Source organism: Pan troglodytes, chromosome 1, assembly GCF_028858775.2.
Source record: "Pan troglodytes isolate AG18354 chromosome 1, NHGRI_mPanTro3-v2.0_pri, whole genome shotgun sequence".
NCBI lineage: Eukaryota > Metazoa > Chordata > Mammalia > Primates > Hominidae > Pan > Pan troglodytes.
The window spans coordinates 99,210,938-99,235,944 of record NC_072398.2 but is presented as its reverse complement, the minus strand read 5'-3'; the positions used below and the strand labels follow the sequence as shown (position 1 = coordinate 99,235,944).

General features: G+C 40.8%; 1 protein-coding gene across 7 annotated transcripts in view; it reads right to left on the bottom strand.

Moving 5' to 3' along the window:
• Positions 1-24,306, bottom strand: part of OTUD7B (OTU deubiquitinase 7B) — a 73,007-nt gene extending 48,701 nt beyond the window's left edge. Inside the window, exon 1 of one of the 7 annotated variants that reach the window (XM_016926178.4) lies at positions 23,949-24,306. The gene's annotated coding sequence lies outside the window, so the exon portion shown is untranslated. Of the gene's footprint in view, positions 1-14,378; positions 14,398-23,620 lie in introns of those variants that run through there. The other 6 variants (XM_016926191.4, XM_063814336.1, XM_063814327.1 and 3 more) reach the window with 6 other exon arrangements.
• Positions 24,307-25,007: the final 701 nt, after the last annotated feature.

Here is a 25,007-nt window from a genome sequence, read left to right as displayed (position 1 = left end):
AACAGAGAAAAATGACCCAAAATTAAAGACCATGGATAATAACCCTCTATTAAAATGCCAGAGAAACTACTGACCGTACATTCTCTCATTTACAACATCCCCCAAAGCTTCCAGAGTTTCACTCTCTAACCATCTCCTGATTCCACTGAAGCATTAGAGCTGCATTTGAGTCCTCTCCAACTCTTCCCATAACTCACTGGAAAACCACAACATTCAAGACTGTCAAAAACTTTACAAAGTCAGAGACTCCTCCATGTCTATGATGTCAGTCCCAAGGAATCCAGACAGAGAGAAAGAGGAGGGACAGAGGCACTTAGAACTTTCACATAATTCTTGATTAGGTGGGAGGGAGAGATGAATAATTGTCTTGGCAATTTGTTTTTAGTTAATATGGGTCCTTCAAGTCAAAGAAACAAAATATAACCTTCTTAGAAAATATGACCAATTTTACTATATTTTTTCTTTTTTCTTTTATCTGTGGATCTAGTCCTGAATCCAGACCAATCCTACTCTAAAGGGATCTATATAACACTAAATGTTACAATCCAGAAGTAACAAGATGAGTCTCAAAGTAAGAAGAGAAAGAAAGTAATATGTTTTAAAGCTTTAGATATTATTTCATTTAAACTTCCAAACAACTCTGAGAACTTGGTATTGTTACTCCACATCACAGATGAAGATACTAAAGCTCACAGAGGTTAGGTAATATGCCCAAGGCAACACAGGTAAAAGTGGCAGACCCAGGATTTTTATCAACCCAGCCCAGCTGACTCCAGAGAACATACGCTCACATACCATGCCACATTTTGTCCAGGGAGGAGGACTAAGAAAACACGGGCAGTCCACCATGTGGAAGTCCACCCTCACTGCTTTAACTCCTCTCAACTCCACGTCAGAAGAAAGAACTGGCTCTGGATTCAGACAGATCTTGGTTCCAATCCCAGAGCTACTATTTAAGGGCTGTGTAATCATAGGTAAGTAATATAACCATTTTGTGCCTCAGATTCTTCATGTATAAAATGGGGGAAATGTATGCATTTCAGCCCTCCTGTTAGGATTAAATAACATACGTGAAGCCTTAGGGCAGCTTATTGATATACAATAAATCCTCAACAATTGTCAGTTGCCTTCTTTCTGCCCAATTCCTTTCCATACACTCTCACTCCACTGGTGCCCAACATAGCCCCCTCCCTGTATCTTTCCTTTAAAAGCTTCCTCTACCCCTCCCAAACAAACCCTTCAGTCCCACAACCATTTCCAAAACAGAGTCTTGACACATACACACAGTGCCCAGCCCATCATTTCCAATCCAGTGTCTTTCAACTCAAGCCTTCAAGAAAATATCCTAAAGGGGGTCCCTTAGTTGTACCTTCCACCAGATGGTCTCTCAAAAATAACAGCAAAAGAAAAGTATCTGTCCCTTCCTAGATGTATACAGCTACATAACTCATTCATTCCCAAATCTCCAGGAACAGCAATTTCATACATATTTACTGGAATCCCAATGTCTTAATCTACCAATCCTACCTCCCCCACCTGTACCTCTTACTACTTCTACTCATTCCAGGTTCAAAGATTTTGTAATAGTCTCTTAATCTCATGTATATTATCTATTTTTTTGATTATTGGAAGGAAATGTTTACATATCCTTCTACTCACCCTGCATACTTCTGGGTTGTTTTCTACCTCTAATGCAGGATATACTTCGGGAATGTCTACTTTCTCCCCCTAAGTCAAACATGGAGTAAAAAAAAAAATCTCAACTCAATCATATAACCACTCCCAAAACAATTTATTTGTTTATCATATGCTATTGTGGATACACAACATTAAGGTCTCAGGAACTAGCCCCTGGTGGCTTCATCACTACCACTAGTATGTGTGTGTGTCAGAAAAAAATTTAACTATTTGTTCAAGAATTTCTAGTTTTGTATCAGGCCTACAAACAGCAGGCCTGATATAAAACTCCAACAGACAAATCCCATCAATAACCAAAGGGTAATATAAAGATCAGGGACTAGTGAACAGAGAACTTGGAAATTGGCATTTGTCTCTTCAGTGCTACTGATAAAGGCTCCTTAAATTACAGTTATTTGGGAAATTTAATAATTTGGAAGACTTGCAAAAGGGAAGTAATCTTTGGGAAAATGGGGGCAGGGAGAGTCATACAGAAAGTCTGTTATTATAATATTGGCACAACAATAGTAGCTTAAATAGAAACAAGAATCATGTCAATGTTTATTTTTTTTAGATCCAGACCAGCATGTCTATTTGCAACACACAATGAACTGTTTTATTCCTTTCAACTAAGGCCAAGGATAGTCCAAGGTTTGGGCTCTCAACAAATTCAACTTTTAAAAGAATAACCTGCAAAAACAAAAGTTCTACTTGACCTATTAAAGATTCTAATTATTGAATTTTTCACACAAGAGAAAAAAACACTATAAATCAAGAGACTAGGCTAATAGCAAAACACACTATCTCTCTAGAATCAATTCTCAAACATTTATTCAGTAGCTGACAATCTTCTCTCCCTTTCTTGATTTCTTTAGTCATTTCACTATAAATTACAGAATTTCCATTCAAGGGGAGAAACAGAAGAAAAAAATTCAAATTACTATACTGTCTACTCTTGGTTATCCACAGGAAATTAATCCACTTCATAAATTTCTTCTGGTAAATTAATTTCCCTCAGCATACAAGTACTAATTAATTTCTTATAAAGCCTCAAAACAGGCCGGGCGTGGTGGCTCACATTTGTAATCTCAGCACTTTGGGAGGCCGAGGCGGGCAGATCACTTGAGGTCAGGAGTTCAAGACCAGCCTAGCCAACACAGTGAAACCCTGTCTTCACTAAAAATACAAAAATTAGCCAGGCGTGGTGGTGGGCACCTGTAATCCCAGCTACTCGGGAGGCTGAGGCAGGAGAATTGCTTGAACCTGGGAGGCAGAGTTTGCACTGAGCCGAAATCGTGCCGCCTGGGTGACAGAGTGAGACTCTGTCCAAAAAAAAAAAAAAAAAAAGCCTCAGAACAATTAGAAATTTGGGCCAGGTGCAGTGGCACACACCTGTAGTCCCAGTGAGACCCATCTCTACAAAAAACAAAACAAACAAAAAACCCACAAAAATTAGCTGGGCATGGTGGCACACACTGTAGACCCAGCTACTCAAGAGGCTGAGCCAAGAGGATCACTCGAGGCCAGGCATTCAAAACTGCAGTGAGCTATGATAGTGCCATTGCACTCCAGCCTGGGTGACAGGGTGAGACCCTGTTAAAAAAAAAAAAAAAAAAGAAGAAGGTGGAGGGCAGGGGGAGGGAGGGAAATTTGTCTTTTATAAAATTATGTAATTCAGTTAAAAGATGGATACTTCTTATTACTATTGTCATTTTTTAAAATTCTCCATCTTTAAGTTCCATAGTTCCATCTTTGCTAGCCATACTTAAATCTCATTTGATCTACAGGCCCAGTATTCAAAACATCCACCTGGCATCTGCTGTTATTATTTACTGTCTTGTGATACTAGTTGACCTTCCTGATACTCACATTTTAACTCTCCAATCTGACTATCAGTCATTCATTCAAAATTTACCAAGTTGGTCTACCATCTACCAGGCACTGCCATGGGGCCTGGAGATATCCCAGTCTTACCTTCAAGGCACTCTCATCTGATAAGAGAAATATAAACATGTTATTAGTGCCCATTGGGGTAGGAAGAGATATAGAAGCAACCAGTTTACCCAGGTGGGTTAGGGAAGCTTCTAAACTTTTAGCCAAGCCTTTAAGGACGTGTAAAAGCTCACCAGGATGGAGGACAAGAGTACGTTCAAGACAGAAGTAAGATTCTTGAAATCTGCACCTTTCTTTTATACTTGAAAACATTCTAAACAGGCCTAACACATTGCTTAGCACATAGTAGATGCCTAGCAAATATTTGTGGTTCTAAACTATTCATGCTAGTCCGTATATGTGGATAATTGAGAGTTATCTACACCTAAAATAGGCTTGTGAGTTACATACTGGTTTCAAATTTGTCCCATCAAGATGTATAAATAGGTCTATATGAATAAATATAACTTATATTTGTATAGCTGTCCGTTCACTAATAGCTTCTCTGTTATAATTTTTTGTTTTTAAAGCACTTTCATAAATAACCTCATAATAAACATTTTTCAAATTAAATACTTTTTGAGGTTTTTAATCCCATCTATTCTGATGGAAAACACATACACATAGAAAAGTTTACAAAGCTTAGGCCAGGTGCAGTGGCGCATGCCTGTAATTCCGGCACTTTGGGAGGGCGAGGCAGGTGGATCACCTGAGGTCAGGAGTTTGCGACCAGCCTAACATAGTGAAACCCCGTCTCTACTAAATACAAAAAATTAGCCAGGCATGGTGGCACATGCCTGTAATCCGAGCTACTTGGGAGGCTGAGACAGGAGAATCGCTTGTACCTGGGAGGCAGAGGTTGCAGTGAGCTGAGATCGCGCCATTGCACTCCAGCCTGGGCAACAAGAGCGAAACTCCGTCGCAAAAAAAAAAAAAGTTTACAAAGCTTAAATGATACCCAGATAGCACAGAGGTTGGGCCTATGTATTCGGACTTAGAATGCGGGGCTCATATCAGTTTTCTAGGGATTTATAGCAAAACCAGATCAGTCTAGACGTGCAAACTCCACAGGCTAAATAACTCTATTTTGTTTTTTAAAATAATATCCATATTCACTACATTGTCTCCTAGCCACTACTATCCTCCCCACCTCCCATCAACCCCACAAACGCACACACATTTTCCAGGTTGGTGTTAAAAAGCAGAAACTCTAACCCAGTGTATCCTGGGCACTATTTGGCCCTCTCATTTCTACTGATCGTACCTTTTATAATAATAATTTTTCTTTTAGAAGAAACCAAGTCTCTTTTATTTATGCACATAAAATTAGCTACAAGCATATAACACAATCTGATAGTTCTAGTTTACCTGGGAACATAGAATATATACTTCATTTATATAATTAATATTTCACATTTGGGTCTTATGTAGAACAAACCTGGTGGTGAGGTACAGAAAGTCAGTCTGTTTTCCTGATTGACACTTTAGAATCATAAACTTTTAGAACTAGAACATCAGAGATTATTTTTATTCCATACCCTCAAGTTACAGATGACAACACACAGAACTAGAGAGTGAGATTAAGTGACTTGTCCAAATTCAAAGAGCTAACTATAGTAAAACTGAGTACCGAATATAAATCTGCTTACTCCCATTCCAGTAATCTTTCCTTGACTTCACATGTACCACTAGCCCTCAATTTTCCATGGGATCTACTTTGTGGATTTATTCACAAAAACTGCCTTTCCCCAGCCACCCAGCTAAATCTCTTACTCCTACAGATGCATACCAAAGAAAAAGATGTATACCTAGGAAATTTAATCACTTAAGCAAGCCATATTTAGGAAAGGAAATCATCTATAAAGTAAATCATGGGGCAGGGCACGGTGGCTCATGCCTGTAATCTTAGCACTTTGGGAGGCCAAGGCAGGCGGATCATGAGGTCAAGAGATCGAGACCATCCTAGCCAACATGGTGAAACCCCATCTCTACTAAAAATACAAAAATTAGCTGGGCATGGTGCACACCTGTAGTCCCAGCTACTCAGGAGGCTGAGGCAGGAGAATCACTTGAACCCGGGAGGCGGAGGTTGCACTGAGCTGACATGGCGCCACTGCACTCCAGCCTGGCGACACAGCAAGACTCCGTCTCAAAATAAGAAAATCATGAAGGCATGCCAAAACCAAATAATCATTTATGTTTTGCTCATCACTACTAAAGGTATAACTGAATTTGTAAGTATTCTTCTAATGTTATAACTATTTTGTAGCAAGAGGGTAGGACAAAATTATGTGTGACATCAGGATAATTTTTCTCTTCTACTGATAGTTTGAAGCTACTTATCATACACCATCCAGAAATCACAGCTATATCTAAATTGTTTTGTGTGTGTGTGTGGTTTTTTTTTTTTTTTTTTTTTTTTTAAGACAGAGTCTCACTCTGTCACCCAGGCTGGAGTGCAGTAGTGCAATCTCGGCTCACTGCAAGCTCGGCCTCCCGGGTTCAAGTGATTCTCATGTCTCAGCCTCCTAAGTAGCTGGGATTATAGGTGTGCACCACCACACCTGGCTAATTTTTGTATCATAAAGACGGGGTTTGGCTATGTTGGCCAGGCTGGTCTCAAACTCCTGGCCTCAAGTGATCCACCCGCCTCAGTCTCCCAAAGTGCTGGGATTGCTGGCGTGAGCCACCGGGCTGGCCTATAGCTAAATTTTGAACAGGACAAAACATAAAACCAAGAGAGAAATAAACCACCAACTTTTAACATACTGTATTACTTCTCCTTAGCCAAAAGTGTTGGCCGGGCATGGTGGCTCACGCCTGTAATCCCAACACTCTGGGAGGCTAAGATGGGTGGATCACCTGAGGTCAGGGGTTCAAGACCAGTCTGGCCAACATGGGGAAACCCCATCTCTACTAAAAATACAAAAATTGGCCAGGCATGGTGGCACGTGCCTATAATTCCAGCTACAAGGGAGGCTGAGGCAGGAGCATCGCTTGAACTAGGGAGGTGGAGGCTGCAATGAGCTGAGATCGCACCACTGTACTCCAGCCTGGGCAACAGAGACTGTCTCAAAAAAAAGAAAGTATACAGCCTGAAAGCATCAAAGCAATAACTTTCCTCACATTCACATTTATTCAAGTTTATTTGTAGGAAGGCAATATTTCCTCTTCCCCTGAGAAAGGCCCACCATCAGTACAGTAGTGCCCAGGTCACTGCAATTCTCTCCTGATGAAAACCTTAACATCCTGACTCAATCATTCAAAACGCATTCTTAATGCCAGGCAGGCTGCTAAGTGAAGGGGATGCATCAGCCAATAAGTCGTTATCTCTGCTTTCCAAAAGTTCATCTAATGGACTGGTTCCAGAGAAAACCCCAAGATAGATATCAGCCAACTTTCTTTATTTAACAAAAGGTTTATTAAGTGCCACACCAGAGACAGAAAAAGATGAAGAGGAAATTTTAAAAGGTGAGAGGCTTTTTCAATTTACTAAACAAATTTATTAAACAACTTACTCCTTTGGATTATTAAAGTCATGTGTTCCTCTCCAAGAATGTCAATCATCAGAAATTGACTGTAAAGGTTTTTTTATGATAATATCTAACCAAATATTTTGGTCAAAGGCACTGTTTCCTTAATCTTACTAATCTGGGAAAACAAGCAGATACTGATCTACATCGATACATTTTAAAATATCTATTATATAATATCTGTATTATAGGAATGTGGTTGATCTTACCAAAACTGGGATGAGTTGCTTCCTGTGCAGACAGATGCTTCCAATAGAATGTACTCTAAGCCTCTAGGGTCAAACATGTAAATCCTGTTTAAACTTTCTTGCCCCATACTGAGTGGGTACAAGTAGTATGGGCAATGCTTCACAATGACCACAATTACATAGGCCAAGTTTTCAGTGAAGGTTTCTGTTTTTCCTTCTCCTTTCCACAAAAACTACAAAAGGTATCAATTAGTACACAAGCCATCTGGTAAACATCTCATTGTGTTCTGAGCCTTCTTGAAATTAATCCAAGAAACCAACCCTTCTAAGAGTGAGTCCTATCCCATTATTATTTTTAACACTATTATTGGTAGTGGTGGTGGTGATAACAAGTGCTAACTTTGCAGTTCATAAAATACTTTCAAATGTATTACCTCATTCACTGAAAAAAATGAAGAGGGGATAAAAGGAAATATCATAGGCAATTATCTCAAACATCAAAAACCAAACCCAGCCGGGCGCAGTGGCTCACGCCTATAATCCCAGCACTTTGGGAGGCTGAGGTGGGCGGATCACGAGGTCAAGAGATCGAGACCATCCTGGCCAACATGTTGAAACCCCGTCTCTACTAAAAATACAAAAATTAGGTAGGTGTGGTGGCATGCGCCTGTAAACCCAGCTACTTGGGAGGCTGAGGCAGGAGAATCGCTTGAACCTGGGAGGCGGAGGTCAGGTTGCAGTGAGCTGAGATCACACCACTGCACTCCAGCCTGGTGACAGAGCGAGACTCCATCTCAAAAAAAAAAAAAAAAAAAAAACCAATTTTTTGTTTTTTTAAGAGACAAGAGTCTTGCTCTATTAACCAGGCTAGAGCGCAGTGGCACGATCATAGCTCACTGTAACCTCAAACTCCTGGGCTCAGGCAGTCCTCTTGCCTTAGCCTCCTGAGTAGCTAGGACTACAGGCGAATGCCACCATGCCTGGCTAATCAAACCCAATTTAACTGGAACTGAAGAGCAAGCATTTTCAATTCAAGAAGTTATTTCTATCAAAAAAGCATTGGACTGACTCTAGCAATGCAAACATCACAGAAAAAATTTCCCTGTAAATTATCCCCTTAAATGCTAGGTCTAATTGATTCAGTGTATAAATGTTAAGATTACAGTCTCAGCAAGAATTTGACACTATAAATCTTTGTTTACCTCAATCTTTTTCCCAAATGCTTTACCTACAGTTAAATACTTAATAAATATTCTTCTACAGAAGGAATACTAACAATAAAGAAGCTGCTCTAGAAAGACAAACTGACAACATTTAGCATTCAAGGACCTTTTGAAGATTTAACGTTTATTGTGCACCTAATCCAAGTACCATGCATTACTTGTGGGTTAGATACATCCACATAAATCATCTCGCTAACCTCATGAACCATGCCCAGATACTCCTGGATCCCCAATACTAAATTGATTAGCTTTCCAATACCAGACAGTTCTAATACTGGCAACCTTGGCCGGGCACAGTGGCTCATGCCTGTAATCCCAGCACTTTGGAAGGCTGAGGCAGGTGGATCACTTGAGGTCAGGAGTTAGAGACCAGCCTGGCCAACATGGGGAAACCCTGTCTCTACTAAAAATACAAAAATTAGCCAGGCATGGTAGTGCGTGCCTGTAATCCCAACTACTAGGAAGGCTGAGCCAGGGGAATCGCTTGAACCTGGGAGGCAGGGGTTGCAGTGAGCCAAGATCGTGCCACTGCACTCCAGCCTGGTTGACAAAGCAAACCTCCACCTCAAAAAAAAAAAAAAAAAAAAAAAAAAAACACTGGCAACCTTGATCCCACCTAATTAATCCTTAGAACTTAACTGGAACTCAATTCCTACTGGAACTCAGCTACTCGCTCTAAGTCTTCAGCATTTTTTTTATGCTTTCTACTAGATAATGCTCAAAATAAATCCTTGCACCTGTTCTGAAGATTCTAACTCCAGAGTAAAGACCACACATCTCAGGTATGGCACACAGTAATAGTGGCCGTAATCTAAAACAAGTCCTCTCTTAGATAGCACAAGCTAAAGAATAAACCTAGAATGCTAACAAAACTGAATTTCAGCTGGGCAAAAGACATTGGATCTTGGTATTGTTTCCAACCTCAAAACTCTTTTCTAGTCCTCTGAATACAGAAAGCTTTTTCTATTTGAATGAATTGAGCAGGCAAGTTTGACTCAAGAGTCCCTACCTGCATACTCATCAGAGAGAACTGAGGGAAAACAAAAAAAATTCCAACTCGCATGACCACATTACAATGTTAACAACACATTACTCACCATTGTGCTACAAGAAAGAACCTGCAAGCAGGCACGAACTTTCAGGAAGCCAAAAAGAAACAAGCAAACAACATTCTCCTAGTTCTCAAAGCACAAACACATTCAAATGCCAAAGCAGGTCACACTGTCCAGTTTATACCCAGGTACAAGTGAGTGGAGAGGGAGAAGGGAGAGGCAAGGGGAAGAGAGGAAAAGCATTATTGTGCAAGTATGCTTTTCAGCACCAAGGCACATTTCTTTCTTGGATTCATCAAGACCATTTTTAACAACAACAACAAAAAAAACTGGGGTTCCACCTATTTTTATGCCTTTATATATTCACAGAGAACATTCAATATATGTAAACAGTGGCATAATGTAACAATGGTTGCAGACATTCCTTTTGGAATCCGTTAGAGCTATATCTAAATCCTACCTGTTACTTTCTTGATTTGTGACCTTGGGTAAATTATTTAACGTCTCTATTGCTTAGCAGATACTTCATTTGACATTCACTATAGCATCCTCAGGACCTTAAACAGTGCCTAAATCACACTAATACATACTTTGAATGAATTAATCTGTAAGGTTGCATAACAGTATCTATTTTATGGCATTGCTATGAGTATAAATGAGGTGTTATATAAAATGTTTAGTATAACTCAGGCTAGGATCTTGCTACTAAAGAGTAAAGTTTTCTTCCCTTTATTCTCCAGCCAGGTCAGAAGTTATGACAGACGAGCTGTGGCCACGAATAAGATAGGATAAGCATGGAAGAAGCTAAGCATTAGAAGATGTTTACTACTATCATCATGGGCCATACCTAGGATGACTGGTGCTTATTCTGGAGTTAGAAGCCTAATAACAGGCACAAGGATTTCTTGTGAGCATTACCTAGCAGAAAACATTTAAAAATGCTTAAGACTGTGACAGCAAGGAGCTGAGTTCCAGGAAGCAGCTGAGTTCCTAGTCAAAAAATCCGAGAATATTTAGTCTTGGCAGACGAAATTAAATAACAGTGCCAGTCCCTTATGGTAGGTGCACAACAAGTGTTAGCTGATTCAGAAAATTGTATTTTCAATCCTCAAGTATCTGTTATCACATAGATAAAAGTCTGGCAAAAGAAGAAAACAAGAAAAGGGGTAGGAACGAGTCACATCTTAAATATGCCTGACTATGTATTTTAAAAGCAAATACAAAAGATCTAAGGCTATTCAACCCCGTAAAAAATCTCCTATTAGCAAAAATACTCAATTGATTTATAGTATTTACTCTCCCTTTCAGGTAATAAGATCTATGTCAGTAAATTGTTTTTAACTGCTGACAGGGTAAATAAGGCTCAAAGATTTGGGTCTAAAGCTCTCTTCCTTTTACTAAAAAAAAGACTAATGGGCCTTTGAGGCTACTTCACCCACAGCTTTCAACTCAAGCAAGCCTACCTTCTTGCAGGGAGAGTGGGGGGACACTAATTGTATCTTCAAATTGGGAGTCAGAGAGACTATGCACTTAAATCCAAAATCTGAAGAAATCTTTCCCCTTGAATATGACGAATTGAATCTCAGAAGATAGCTCTAAGAAACCCAGGCCACTATTGCATTAAGAGCCTGATAGACTAAGTACACACATTTTGTGTCTAAATATAAGGAAAACCCATACGGAACTGAAACAGCTTGTGGTTAAACCTCACCATAATGTGGTCTTCAACTTCCCATTTTGTTTTCCAGGCATCGTTCTGTTTTTAACCACTTGACCCATCTCTTCTCAAGCAATGTGATCTAGTAGAAAGAGCACTAAACAACAATCAAAAGAACGGACGATACACACCAAGTCCTACTACTTACTAGGCATGCAAACATAAACCAGTTACTTAAACCCTGAATTCAGTATCCACTGAGAATGCTGATCCAGACTCAGTACCTTTCAAAGCTGTCTACCAAGGTACCCCACTTTGGAGAGGCATCAGAAACCCACCAAACCCAGCTCTCCCTATTGCTATTACCCAGACTGAAAATGTGTGATCATTCTTATCTAACCTTTTTCACGATAATCAGTTACCAAATTCTCCTTATCTCTCTTCAAATTACTCAAATCTCTCCCCCTTTCTGCATTACCATTACCCTTGTAGACAGTCTTTTTCCTGGACTATTATAACAGTCCTCTAACTGGTATCCTTTCCTCTATTTTATACCACAAGGCTGAATCAGTTTTCCTAAAATACTAATTCATACAATACAATTCCCTACTCAGAGATTTTTCAGTATAAGTATAAAAACCAAATTCCTTTGGCTGAGATTTAAGTCTCACTCCAATTTATCTAACTCCCTAACTTTACTAACTTTACTGATCTTATTGCCCTCCTAGGTAAAACACTGTGCTACAAACTACTTTTCCTGCCCCCAAAACAAGGTGAGCTCAGCTCGCTGGTTCTCCACCTTGAATGTTTCCCTGCTATATTTCTCTCTTCTCTAAGGTCTAGATTACCATAAAGGTAAAACTTTTCCCTATCTATTCCCTTTAAACTTCTATATAGCTATGTAACTGTACTCGTCACTTGGTACTTAGTACCTAGGACTTGTATTACTATTTATCTATTTATGCAAATATTCAGTGTTCACAAATAATTAGTGAGTTCTTAATGACTTTGACTGTTTCTATAATATACTGGAAGCCTAACTTTTCAGAGAACAGATATCCAATAAACTGTTGACAGTAACTACTACCTTAGACAAGTCATTTAAATTTTCTGGGTCTCATTTTCCTCACCTAGAAAATGACAATATGTAAATCTCTTTTCAGTTCTAAAATGCTATATGATATTAGATATACTGCTACATAGCCTGTATTTGTTTCTCACATTTTTTTCTTTATATGCATTTATCTGTATGTAACCATGTCCTATGTAACCCAGAATATAAATTCCCAAGGGGCCAGTTCTCCTCCTGCTTATTTATTTACTGGGTAACTCCTCCTTGGCATCTCCTTAGTGCATTGTCCCCAGATTCCAGTGCACAGCAAGTGTTCGGTGGAAAGGAATTTGTAGTTTCAATCAGGAAATTTGCATAGATGATTTAAATCTCAATTTTCATAATGAATTAGTATATTATACAAAATTACAAAGATGTGAGAAAGAAGGAACTTAAAGTTGTTAAAATGACAGGACACCTTGTGCCAAATAGCCAGGAATTTATTTTAGGCAAGCAAAGAAGCTAGGACACAGAAACTCTTAAGTCTAACTCTCAAATTCTATTTTCAGAGTTCTAAGAAGGGGTATGGAAAGTCTCTATTCATGTCAGTAAACAACAGGGACCAAGTATTGTTCATGTCAGAGAATCCTGTCCCTTAGAACTGATAGAAATTTTCAGGAAATGGATGGTTTCATACTTAGCCAGGTGAGCTACCAGTTCAAGGGAGGCAAAAGCAGATGCTCACAATGGAACACATAAGAGGAGATAAGTTTCTAAAATATATTTTTGTTGGAGCTAGGCATGTTGGCACACACCTATAGTCCCAGCTACTCACAAGGCTGAGGTAGGAGGATGGCTTGAGCCCAGGAGTTCAAGTCCAGCCTGGGCAACATAGTGAGACCCTGTCTCTAATAAATAAATAAACAAACTACATTTTTGTTAGTTAGCATCATTGTATTTTCCCATTGTCGTGTCTTAATTCTTCACATGCGACTACCTTCATGTAAATATCAATATTAATTAACACTAAAGCCTCAGAGGAATACGCTCTTCCTTTTCTTTTGATGTTAGCTGTTAATGATTCAAAAGGCACTAGTAGACTAACTCATTTAAAATGACCCTGACTTTTCAAAGAACTATTTTAGAACACAGCACTGGCACTTTCAAAGCTGCATTCTATCTATAATATTCTCTAAGTAGGTATCTGTAGAGTGTGGCCTGGATACAACTTTGATTAGTTAATATAAAAAGCTTATAAAGAATTCTAAGCCAGTTGTGGGAAAGATTATATCCTGCTGGAGAAAAAAGAAAATCAGGAACGTTTTTGTGGAAGAGATAGTTTATACTGGGACTTTAAGAATGGGTAAGTTTAAAAACAAAACAAAACAAAACAGGGCAAGTGGGAGCTGGGCATGGTGGCTCACGCCTGTAATCCAACACTTTGGGAGACTGAGGCAGGCAGATCACTTGGGGTCAGGAGTTCGAGACCAGCCTGGCTAACATTAGGAAACCCTGTCTCTACTAAAAAATACAAAAATTAGCCGGGTGTGGTAGCGCGCACCTGTAGTCCCAGCTACTTGGGAGGCTGAGGCAGGACAATCACTTGAACGCCGGAGGTAGATGTTGCAGTGAGCAAAGATGGCACCACTGCACTCCAGCCTGGGTGACGGAGCAAGACCCTGTCTTAAAAAAAGAAAACAAAAAACAAACAAACAAAAAAACAGGACAAGTGGGGAGGGCAATGGAGAAAACAGGTTTAAAATTTAGGTGACTAAATGAACTAGATCTACCTGTAGACACATCTGAAAAGCAATGTTGAGAAAAAAAGTTACAAAAGGATACATACACGATCCTATTTATGTAAAATTTCAAAACAAAACTGTATGTTGCCTATGAATACATATGTGGGGCCAGGCATGGTGGCTCATGCCTGTAATCCCAGCACTTTAGGAGGCCAACGTGGGCAGATCACTTGAGGTCAGGAGTTCAAGACCAACCTGGTCAATAGGGCAAAACTCCGTCTCTACTAAAAATACAAAAATTACCTGGGCACTGTGGCACGCACCTGTAATCCCAGCTGCTCGGGAGGCTGAGGCAAGAGAATCGCTTGAACCCGGGAGGCAGAGGTTGCAGTGAGCAGAGATCGTGCCACTGCACTCCAGCCTGGGTGACAGAGCAAGACTCCATCTCAAAAATAAATAAATAATAAATAAATAAATAAAGATGTGGCGGGGCGGAGGAAGTATAAAACATGAAGGAATGAACACATCAATTCAGGCCAGTAGTCATTTCTTGAGAAAGAGGAAGGAGGAAAGGATGCAGGGTGGAACTTCAGCTATATCTATAACATTTAATATTTTAAAGGGAGTAAGACATCTAACAAATATGACAAAATGTTAATGTCCATCAAGTTGGGGTTGTAGACTCAAAATTGCCTGAGTTTTTCCCCTGAACTTTTCTAAATGTTTGAAATATCTCATTATGCAAAACTGTAAAATTAATAAAGGGCCAGGTGATTGGATGAATAGAGGAGTCAACACAAAAACAGTCAGGAGCAGAATGGTTTCCCAAAACTATAAGGAGATATCTGACTTGTTCAGTTTTAGACTGAAGAGGAGCCTTCACATCCCTCAAACAGCAGCGCTTAGAACAGGGTAGAGTGGGGACTGACAAAAATGGACAAGAAGGTTTATTGCCATCTCAAATCAGATAGCAGAGGGGAGTGAAAAACCACCTTCCCAGATAATTTAAATGCTAGTGTAACCAAGTTATCTCCCCTAAAACAGCCAAGAAAACTTCCAGTTACACAGGAATTCAGATAAGTACTCACTGTGAGTAGCTATTCTGTGCCTCCTGTCTACCCACCCCTTCCCTCTCCCAAATACTCACAAACAAAAACAAAATGTACCCTTGCCCACTTGAGAAAGAATTAAGACTTGGCAGCTCTGCTTAAGTGGACAGCTTCCAAACCAAGGCCCTCCTCTGGGGAAGATGCTGACAGAGCCCAGAGAAAAGAATTTAAAAATCACAACTCAGACAAGTTTTGAGGAAGGCCTATCAATGGAAGGTATCCATCCTTCCACACGTCCTTAAGTCCCAATTTCTCCCAGGGGAATCTAAGGACTTAGAGGATGCCCTCTACCCTGTTCTGTTCTCCTCCAGCAAAAGTGACTAAAACACAAAATCCAAACTCTCGCTTAGCACTTTAAAACAATTTCCCTCCACAAAAATCCAATGAAAATGAAAATACAGGGAAGATGCAGAATCTGAGTATTTAATATTTTAAAGAGAGTAAGACATCTAAAACAAATATGACAAAATGTTAATGTCCATCAAATTTGGGATGTAGGCTCAAAATTGTTTCTGTTTGGGTTTTTTCCCTGAACTTTTCTAAATTTTGTTTAGATATTCTTTTTTTTTTTAGATAAATATACTTTTAATCAGTACCCAATTTATCACAGCTTATTTAACAAGTTTCAGTGGCACAAATAAAACTAAGTTTAAAAGAAAACAACTTAAAGGGAGCTTAGTGGCAGAGATAAAGACATGCAACAAAACAAATACCTTGACATTCTTCTACATCTGAATCACTACAGCTGAAAAATCCTAACACCTCATTCAGCCCAGTCCAGGGCACCGAACTGCCCCTCTTCCCAATGGTACTCTCAGGGAACATCTTTCTCAGTCAGACCTAGGAAAATACCTCTATTCACTTTGGACTGGTTAAAAAAAGACAGTAGAATGGAATGATGTTAAGTCCTTCTATCTGCTAGTACAATGCAATGTGGCAGAATGACACAAACACTGAAATGGGACTTGGGAGAGAAGAGAGAGGTGAACTCACCTTTATTAATCACCTAGTACATGCTGAAGACTGAATTCTAGACTAAGCTATCACAGAACCACTTCTGTGATCCTGAGTAAACCTCAGGTATTCTATTTGAAAATGAATGAGGAAAACTAAGAAAGCATCGCAGTCCCGCCAGTTGTCTGATTCCATGAATCTGTAAATATGATCACTCTCAATAAATGTGTTCAGTATAATGAAGTTATTGAAAGGAATTTTGCTTTCTCCATCTCCAATCCACCCTACACACCACTGACATCATCTTTCTAGGATGTGAAACTTATTAAATGGCTCATGATATACTGCAGTATAAGATAAAGCTCCAGGCCGGGCGTGGTGGCTCACGCCTGTAATCCCAGCACTTTGGGAGGCCGAGGCGGGCGGATCGCGAGGTCAGGAGATCAAGACCATCCTGGCTAACATGGTGAAACCCCGCCTCTACTAAAAGTACAAAAAATTAGCCGGGCATGGTGGCGGGCGCCTGTAGTCCCAGCAACTCGGGAGGCTGAGGCAGGAGAATGGCGTGAACCCGGGAGGCAGAGCTTGCAGTGAGCTGAGATTGTGCCACTGCACTCCAGCCTGGGTGACAGAGCAAGACTCTGTCTCAAAAAAAAAAAAAAAAAGATAAAGCTCTGTATGATCCAGCGTTGCCTACCTCTTCAGCCTGCCCTCCATCCCATCCTCCAGCCATAATGATTAAGTAAAAGTTACCTGAAGAAGTCTGGCCTTCATTCCTTTAAGATTTGTTCATGGTATTTTCTCAGACTGGAATGTAATTCTTGTCATCTGTAGAGTATATCCTTAATTCATCTTTCAAGACTCAGCTCAAATGCTAACTCCTCAGGGAGGCTCTTTCCAACCTCAGCGTTCCCAAGGCAGAACTGACCCTTGGGCTCCCACTCTCCCTGCTGCATACTTCTATCACAGCATCTATCACACTTCATTCTATCTATATATTTACATATCTGTCTCCTCCCACTAGACCCATACGCTCCTCGTGGGTTCCTTGTCTCCCTTACCTCCATCTCAGTGCCTAGGACGGTGTTTACAAGATAGGAGACATGTTTAGGTTTAGACGTGTTTAGGTTTATCAGTACCATTTTCTTTGCCCTTCTGCTCTTTCCCTAAACTTTAGTCCTCAGAGAGCTTATTAATTCTCTTGGCTACAGCTACCACATCTAGGCCATGGATTGCAAAACTGCATTTCCAAACCTACCCCCATCTTTACCCCAGCTCACACCCAGGACAGCCTTCATTTGGATATTTCATTGCCACTTTAAATCCAACACATCGCATATTATACTCATCATATTTCCCTAAAATGAGGAAAGCTTCCTAACTTCTTTATTTCACTCAATGTCTCAGACACCCAGGCACAACGTGTCACAGTTGTAGTTGACTCATCACCCTTCTTCATCTCCCACATCCACCCCTCATTAATTTCCATTTTTCCTTCACAGTCTCTTTTTCACTCTTTCCTCTCCTTAGCCTACCCTCCACAACTCTAACTCGGGCCTCATCACTTCACACACCCCCAGTGTCAATCTCCATTCCCTCCCAGCCAACCTGTGTATTAGTATCATCATACTGCTATTATATTCAAAAATCTTCTACCATTTAAAATATAAAGTTGACCGGGCACGGTGGCTCATGCCTGTCATCCCAGCACTTTGGGAAGCTAAGGTGGGCGGATCACTTGAGGTCAGGAGTTTGAGACCAGCCTGGCCAACATGGTGAAATCCTGTCTCTACTAAAAATACAAAAATCAGCTGGGCATGCTGGTGCACGCCTGTAATCCCAGCTACTCAGGAGGCTGAGGCACAAGAATCACTTGAACCCAGGAGGCGGAGGTTGCAGTCAGCCAAGATTGTGTCACTGCACTCCAGCCTGAGCTGGACAACAGAGCAAGACCCTGTCTCAAAAAAATAATAAATAAATAAATTTTATATATATATATAAACTTATAAGCCTAGCTTTTTAACACCCTCTATAAACATAGCTCCAAACCAACCTACCCACCTTCATTTCACTACTGCTCACTGCCACTCAGGTTAGTCTCCTCACCGCCCCAAGAACATCTCAGGTATAGTCCTGTTTCCAGGCTTTTGCTTGATCCCTTTCAGCTCCAATATGAAATGTTTTGTTATCCTCTTCATCTTCATCCCTTGTACCTAATACAATAACATTTATTCATTTATTTTTTTATTTATTTTGGAGACAGAGTCTTGCTCTGTCACCCAGGCTGGAGTGCAGTGGTGCTATCTCGGCTCTTTGCAACCTCCATCTCCTGGGTTCAAGTGATTCTCCTGCCTCAGCCTCCTGAGTAGCTGGGATTACAGGCGTGAGCCACCGTGCCTGGCCTATTTTTTTATTAAGATCTGAAATGAGTTATAATTCCTCTGTGACATAACTACCTGAGTACTCCTCTCCCCAAATACCTACGGTATGAGGTCTGCACTATGCAACTAACAATATAGTTTCACATTTTAAAATTTTGTGTGGCATATTAAAAGGGTCAGCAAGTATTTATTCCTTTTTATTCTTCTTACTCCCAACTGGACTGTAAACTCTTCAAGGACACAAAGTTGTCATTTTTCCTAATCCTCCGTAGCACCTAGCAAAGAATTAAACTCATAGCGGGTCACTACAAATAACAGTTTAGTAATTTTCTTATCTACAGCTATTTCTTAGAGGAAATAAAGGGCTAAAGTATAATCCTAAAAAAAGCACAGTTGAAAATAATCCCTATCTAGTTGTATAAAATAAGATTCCTGACTTTTCCACCTGATTTCTAGCTCAGAAATACTACAATCTCCTGACTCAAGAAGTAAATAATAATCCTGTGCTCGTGACATCACAGTTTGGTAATGATTATAAAGAGGTGGGGGAGAGTGGCAGGGATGGAGAAAAGCAAGTCAACTGGAGAAAAAAAAAAAAGGGATGAAAGAATGGCATGTGATTTTGTTTACTTCTTAAATGTGGACACTTCTGCCCATTCCTTTTTTTTTTTAATTGGACATACTTTCAAACAACTTTCCTACAGGAGGAAAAGTCTGACAGATTTTCAATGAAGCTGATATCTGGAAGAGCCTCTACAAAGCACAAGTCCTTTGAGAAAGCCGGCTTAATCTTCAACAACACAACATAATGTAGTGGCATTCGTCCAGATACTGTGAATGAAGGCTCATTCTGGCTGGAACACAAGCATCACCTGCCAGTCATTCTCAGACATAAGACAGACAGCCTAGGAGGCCACATTGGATCCATACAGATTTTGAAAAGAAATTGGTCTATCAACATATTCAGTGTAGTCTAGTCTTAATTATCTACAAATGGATTATTTATTTTACGGATTTCTAAGGCCAAATCTTTAATGCAAGAATGACTGTTCTTCATCATCAGTGTACTCTCCCCACCATCAGGTAATATAAGCTTAGAAATGCAAATTTATTTCAATATTAGTATGATCCCCAAAAATGAAAATAAATCTGGTTTAAAAAATAATGTATTTTCGGCCGGGCACACTGGCTCACGCCTGTAATCCCAGCACTTTGGGAGGCCGAGTCAGGCGGATCACGAGGTCAGGAGATCGAGACCATCCTGGCTAACACGGTGAAACCCCATCTCTACTAAAAATACAAAAAATTAACCGGGCATGGTGGTGGGCGCCTGTAGTCCCAGCTACTCGGGAGGCTGAGGCAGGACAATGGCATGAACCTGGGAGGCAGAGCTTGCAATAAGCTGAGATTGCGCCACTGTACTTCAGTCTGGGAGCAAAGTTGTCATTTTTCCTAATCCTCCATAGCACCTAGCAAAGAATTAAACTCATAGTGGGTCACTACAAATAACAGTTTAGTAATTTTTCTTATCTAAAACTATTTCTTAGAGGAAATAAAGGGATAAGGTATAATCCTAAAAAAACACAGTTGAAAATAACCAAGAAATGTCTTTGTTAAGTTCTGAATTACCTACAACAGTGCTCCCTACATTAGCAGAGACAACTGAGAGTTAAATGCACTTGAAACATAATGCTGTCCTTACTATAAGCTCTTGAGGAGAATCCGGCCATAGTCTTGAGACTTCCCCACAGGTTGGTGCACTACGAGACAGGCACAAGCAGGCTCAGCATAGTAAGGTGTGTAAACACAAAAACTTCTACAAGGAATCTTATGCCTCCTGGCTGTATCCCTTCAGGTTAGGATGGTACAGAAAATAAGAGTCACAATGTACGGATGCCTGCCTGATTCCTTGTCCCTGAGTTCCTGAACCAAAGGGCTCAATATTTCTCATTAAATCCGTCCTTTGTTCAAGGACCTACAATGATTCTATTGACCCTTCTATCAACACCCAACAGAGTCTGGCTTCTGAGTCCCCTCCACCCTCTTGCCTGCTCTACCCATGACTTGCCCAACCCACATTCTCTACAGTCACTCTCATATATTCCCCCCACTCACAACTTAGTCATTCATATCATCATTGCACACTGTACATTCTATACTTTCTGTTTGGAAGATCCTTTCTTTTCTTTTATTCCCAACACAGTAACTATTTCATTTACTTGAATGCTCACATTTTACAGATAAGGAAAAGAAGTTAACTTGTCCAAGGTCACATGGTAAAAAATAGCCGCAAGGTCTGAACGAAGACCCATCTAACTCAATAGCCCATACCTCTTTATGACTCATCCACAGCCTCCCAAGTCCATTTCAAAATTTACTGACTCAGAAATCTCCCCAATTTATTTCACTGATTCTTTGTTACTTTAAGTCTTCTCAGCCCTTACATACTTATCAGCACGTTAAATTTGCTTTTGTCTATATGTTGTTTCCTAAATGTTAAAGCTCATAATAGTCTGCCTTCCCATATTTATATACCACCTTTCCCATCCACCCTCAACCCCAAGAGCAAAGACACATGTCTTTACATCTTTTATACCTCCCTAAAGCCTGTCACTGGAGCATGGAGACTGCTTTATCCAGAGAAGTGTTCAATCATTACTCAGCAAGGATGTCTTATTTAAAAACAAACAAACAACTCTCTTCTATTATATTAAAAAGTCAACTGAATTCAGGCATTCATGAGAAAAACTGCCCTGTATCTATCTTCCAGTTACACAAATTTTTAATTACCTGAATTTATCAGAGGCTACAAAAAAGATTCCACAGTCTGCTATTCCACAGCTCCTAAGTTCCCATAGGAAAGATACTGCTGAGGTCACATTTCAAAGCGCTGTTTAAGGATTTTCCCTTTGGTGGGATGAGTGTTTAGGGTAAGGAGAGTGCTACTCATACACACATACACCCACACTATAATGGCCAATGTCTTTTAGCATGCTTAAGATACTCAGGAGCTCCAAAACTTTGACAAGTGGCACTTAGTGCCCTCATAACAATCAGAATACTTATTTTGGTTACATACATTGAATCTCAAAATTGCAAATAAAGCCTCCTGAGAACTAGGAATAGTGGTGGACTACCAGGCAGCTCTCCACTCATTCCTAGGCTTCTTCAACCCCTTTGATCCCCATGCCCTGGAATAAAGTATGCAGTTCAACTTAGGGAGTTGCTAGATGCAGATAAAAATAGAATATACCCAGATATCATCACTAATATTGGCACCAATCAACTCACACAGATCAAAACAATTATTGATCATCAACAGATTCTGGGAAAGGTGTATGTGGTTTTTAAAAATTAGATTTTCGTCTCCAAATTAAGTCTTTTTTTAAATAGGGGTCTCAAAAGAAAGATTAAACAAATAAAGCTTTGGGAAATTTTCCAAGTTGTTGGCAACATAAGGCCACTAAAGGCCACCTAATGATTAGCATTCATTACCAGTCACCGGGCCTTATACAAGTCAGTAGATAGCCAGCTCTTGCTTTGGCAAAGTTTTACATTTTTTTCCGAGGGAGTCTTCAGTATTAAAAGCAAGGAATAAGTCAAATAAGGCAACGACAATAAAAAATTAGTTTGGCACTATCTTCCTTCCATCTTTTCTTCTATCTTGAAAGTGTAATGTCCAAAGCAGATATCTGTTCAATTCTAAATTATTCATGTTAACGGATAATTATTGGCAGAAAGGTGGTGATAATCAAAAATGAGGGTAAAATCGAAAAAAATCTATTTTGGTTTTGGAATATATGTTTTCAGCATATTTACCTTCTTAATTATTCCTAGTATGAGCTAATATTTGCATTGATTTGCAATCTCTAAGTACATAGTAACTGGCCACTTTGTCAGGGAGGTGCTCTGAGGCAAGCTGGGTCAATAGTGGAAATTAGAACGGTCGGGGGTATTCAGCCTGCAGAGGAGCAACGTCAAGTTCATTTATTTTACAGTTTTGTTCAGCCTTCAAAATATCAATAGACTAGCACAGCAGGTTGGTTACTAGACGTTAAAAGAACTACTTGAAAAACAATGAAGACAAAGCGTATAATTAATTCTTCATTGTTTGCGCATAATGTATTTGTAAGTTATACACAGCAAATATTTAACTACCTCTGATTCTCCCTAGCCACCCAGCTTCCGTCCCTGAAGTCTTCCCCCATCAGGAATGCAATCTCATTTAGTAGGAAGAAAATGTTCTACATGTTTTCAGAAGTTACATAGCATAGAAACTGTTTTTTAAATATTTAGGGGTTAGCAACTCTTTGGAGCCAGTCTTACCGCCACCTCTTTCTCTACTCTGTCCTTTTCCACCTTTGAAATAGATTCTGAAAGACAAAGGGATCCAGCCTCCTCAAAAATCTCCTAAATATACAGTACTAGAGGCCAAAGACTGAAAAATTAGCAGCATGTGAATTTCTAAGCAAAGCGTTACGTAGTACGTATAAAAAGATAAGGAAAATAAAAGTCAACGTCCTGCTAATTCTAGGCTTTGCATTCGTGAAAAGCTGCCTGAAAAGTTTGTGGGGAACTTCTTCCATAAAATTCCACCAGTCAGTTTCTAATTTCAAATTTTTACATCTTTATTGTGCCCAGAGAAGCCACCTAGGTTAGACAGAAAGACTACCACGAGCGGGGAGAAAGAGACTCTGAGCGCTGGTCCTTGTGAGCCGACAAGCTAAAAATACGCCGGCCCAGTAAACAAATCCCATTCCATCCCGACCGGAGCCACACCGTTAACCTAGTAATTATGAGAAGAGTGAGATCACGCAGCCCCCGGCTTACTCATCATCAGCTTCTAAAGTTTCCATCGGCTCATGGCAACTTTTCTTTTTTCTAAAGTTCTTAAGACTGCCCTAGAATCCGTCAACCTCCGTCTCTCTCTCTCTCTCTCTCACACACACACACACAAACACACACACACACCTTTTTCTCGCCTTTCCTCCATTACTGTATGCACCTTAGTTTGGCTATCAATAGGAAGAATAAGCTTATTTGCTTTTCATTTTAGTATTATATTGAGATTTTAAATGAACTTTATCCTACTGTGGGGATAATACACTGCATCTTAATCACCTTAAAACTCCACCATCCCTCCCGAAAGTCTAGCTGACAAGGGGGGACCGTCCAAACTGGCCAGCACAGCTCAGGAAGGGAGGCCGGGAGCTGGAGAGCGCGGGGGTAGGAACGTAGGACGCAGGTGAAAGGGAGGAGGAAAGATTGGGACGAAGCAAGGAGCAGTCAGGGCGAGAAAGGAGTGCCGAGGGGAGATGGCTTCGGGTGAAATAGATTCAGAAAGGAGAAAGCGGACAGTGGCGATCTGAGGAGCAGAGTTTGCGAGTCTGAGAAGCCGGGAGGGGCGGGAGCAGACGGGGGACGGTGTCAGGACGGGGGGCTCCGTTACCCTCGCGGGCTCCCGGGGCAAGGCCCTAGGCCGGGGCGGAGCGCGGGGCCCGGCCGCCTCTCCTCATTCCTCGGCAGTGACCCCGGGGTCCGGCCGGCCCCTCCCCCGACGGCGATGGAGGTGGAGACTGCGACCGCAGCTGTTGCTCCGCACGGGATCTGGAGCTGGAGCCAGAAAGGACTGATCGGGACTGGCCTCCCGCAGTGGCTTTTTGCCCGCTCCGCACCGCACCCGGTCGCCACTCCGGCTCCGGCGCCTGGTTCAGGATCGGTGGCTTTCTGCTGTCCGGCCGGAAACAGGCGCCAGTTTCCGGCCGGAGCGGGTTGGTGGTGACACCCAAGCCGTCCCCGGGCCTCCTCCCGCTCCGCCCCGTCGCAGCCCCGCCTTTAGCGCCGCTCCCCAGGCTGCGGCCAGTTTGGCGCTTGCCCCGCGCGTGACCCCGTGTTTTCCCGACCCGAGTCCCTAAAGCTCCTGGTCTGGAGCATTCTTGAACAGGAGTTGGAGGAGTACAGGGTGGACTCTTAGGACTCTGGGGTAGAATCAGTTGGCTACAGCCGTTGGGAAGGAGCTGAAAGGGGTGGAGTAGTTGTAGAAAGGTGAGAGAGATGAAAATACTTCAGAATGAAAAGACTGAAATTCTAGTAACTCTACACAATCATTCTGGAGTGACCGGAGGAAAATTAGCTTCTTCCACACCAGTCTCCACCCAATTATATACTTCTCTTGTTCCTTCACTCTTGAAGTGAACATATCCTTCTCTGTAAACACTTAATATTTATTTACTTGCATAACAGTGATACCCTGTTGATACATCTGCTTTAGACTGCTAACAGTAAAAAAAAAAACTTACATAGTGCGTTTGTTATGTCTTCTAGTGCGTTTGTTATGTCTTTTAAAACATTATGGCATAATTCAAACATGTATTGTATCCCTGTGATGTGTATCACTGCGCTCAGTGATACAGGGGGATACAAAAATTAACAAGACATAATCCCAGACATCAAAGGTTTTACAATTTAGTAAAATACATAAAACTATATTATATGTGGCAGAACTTGT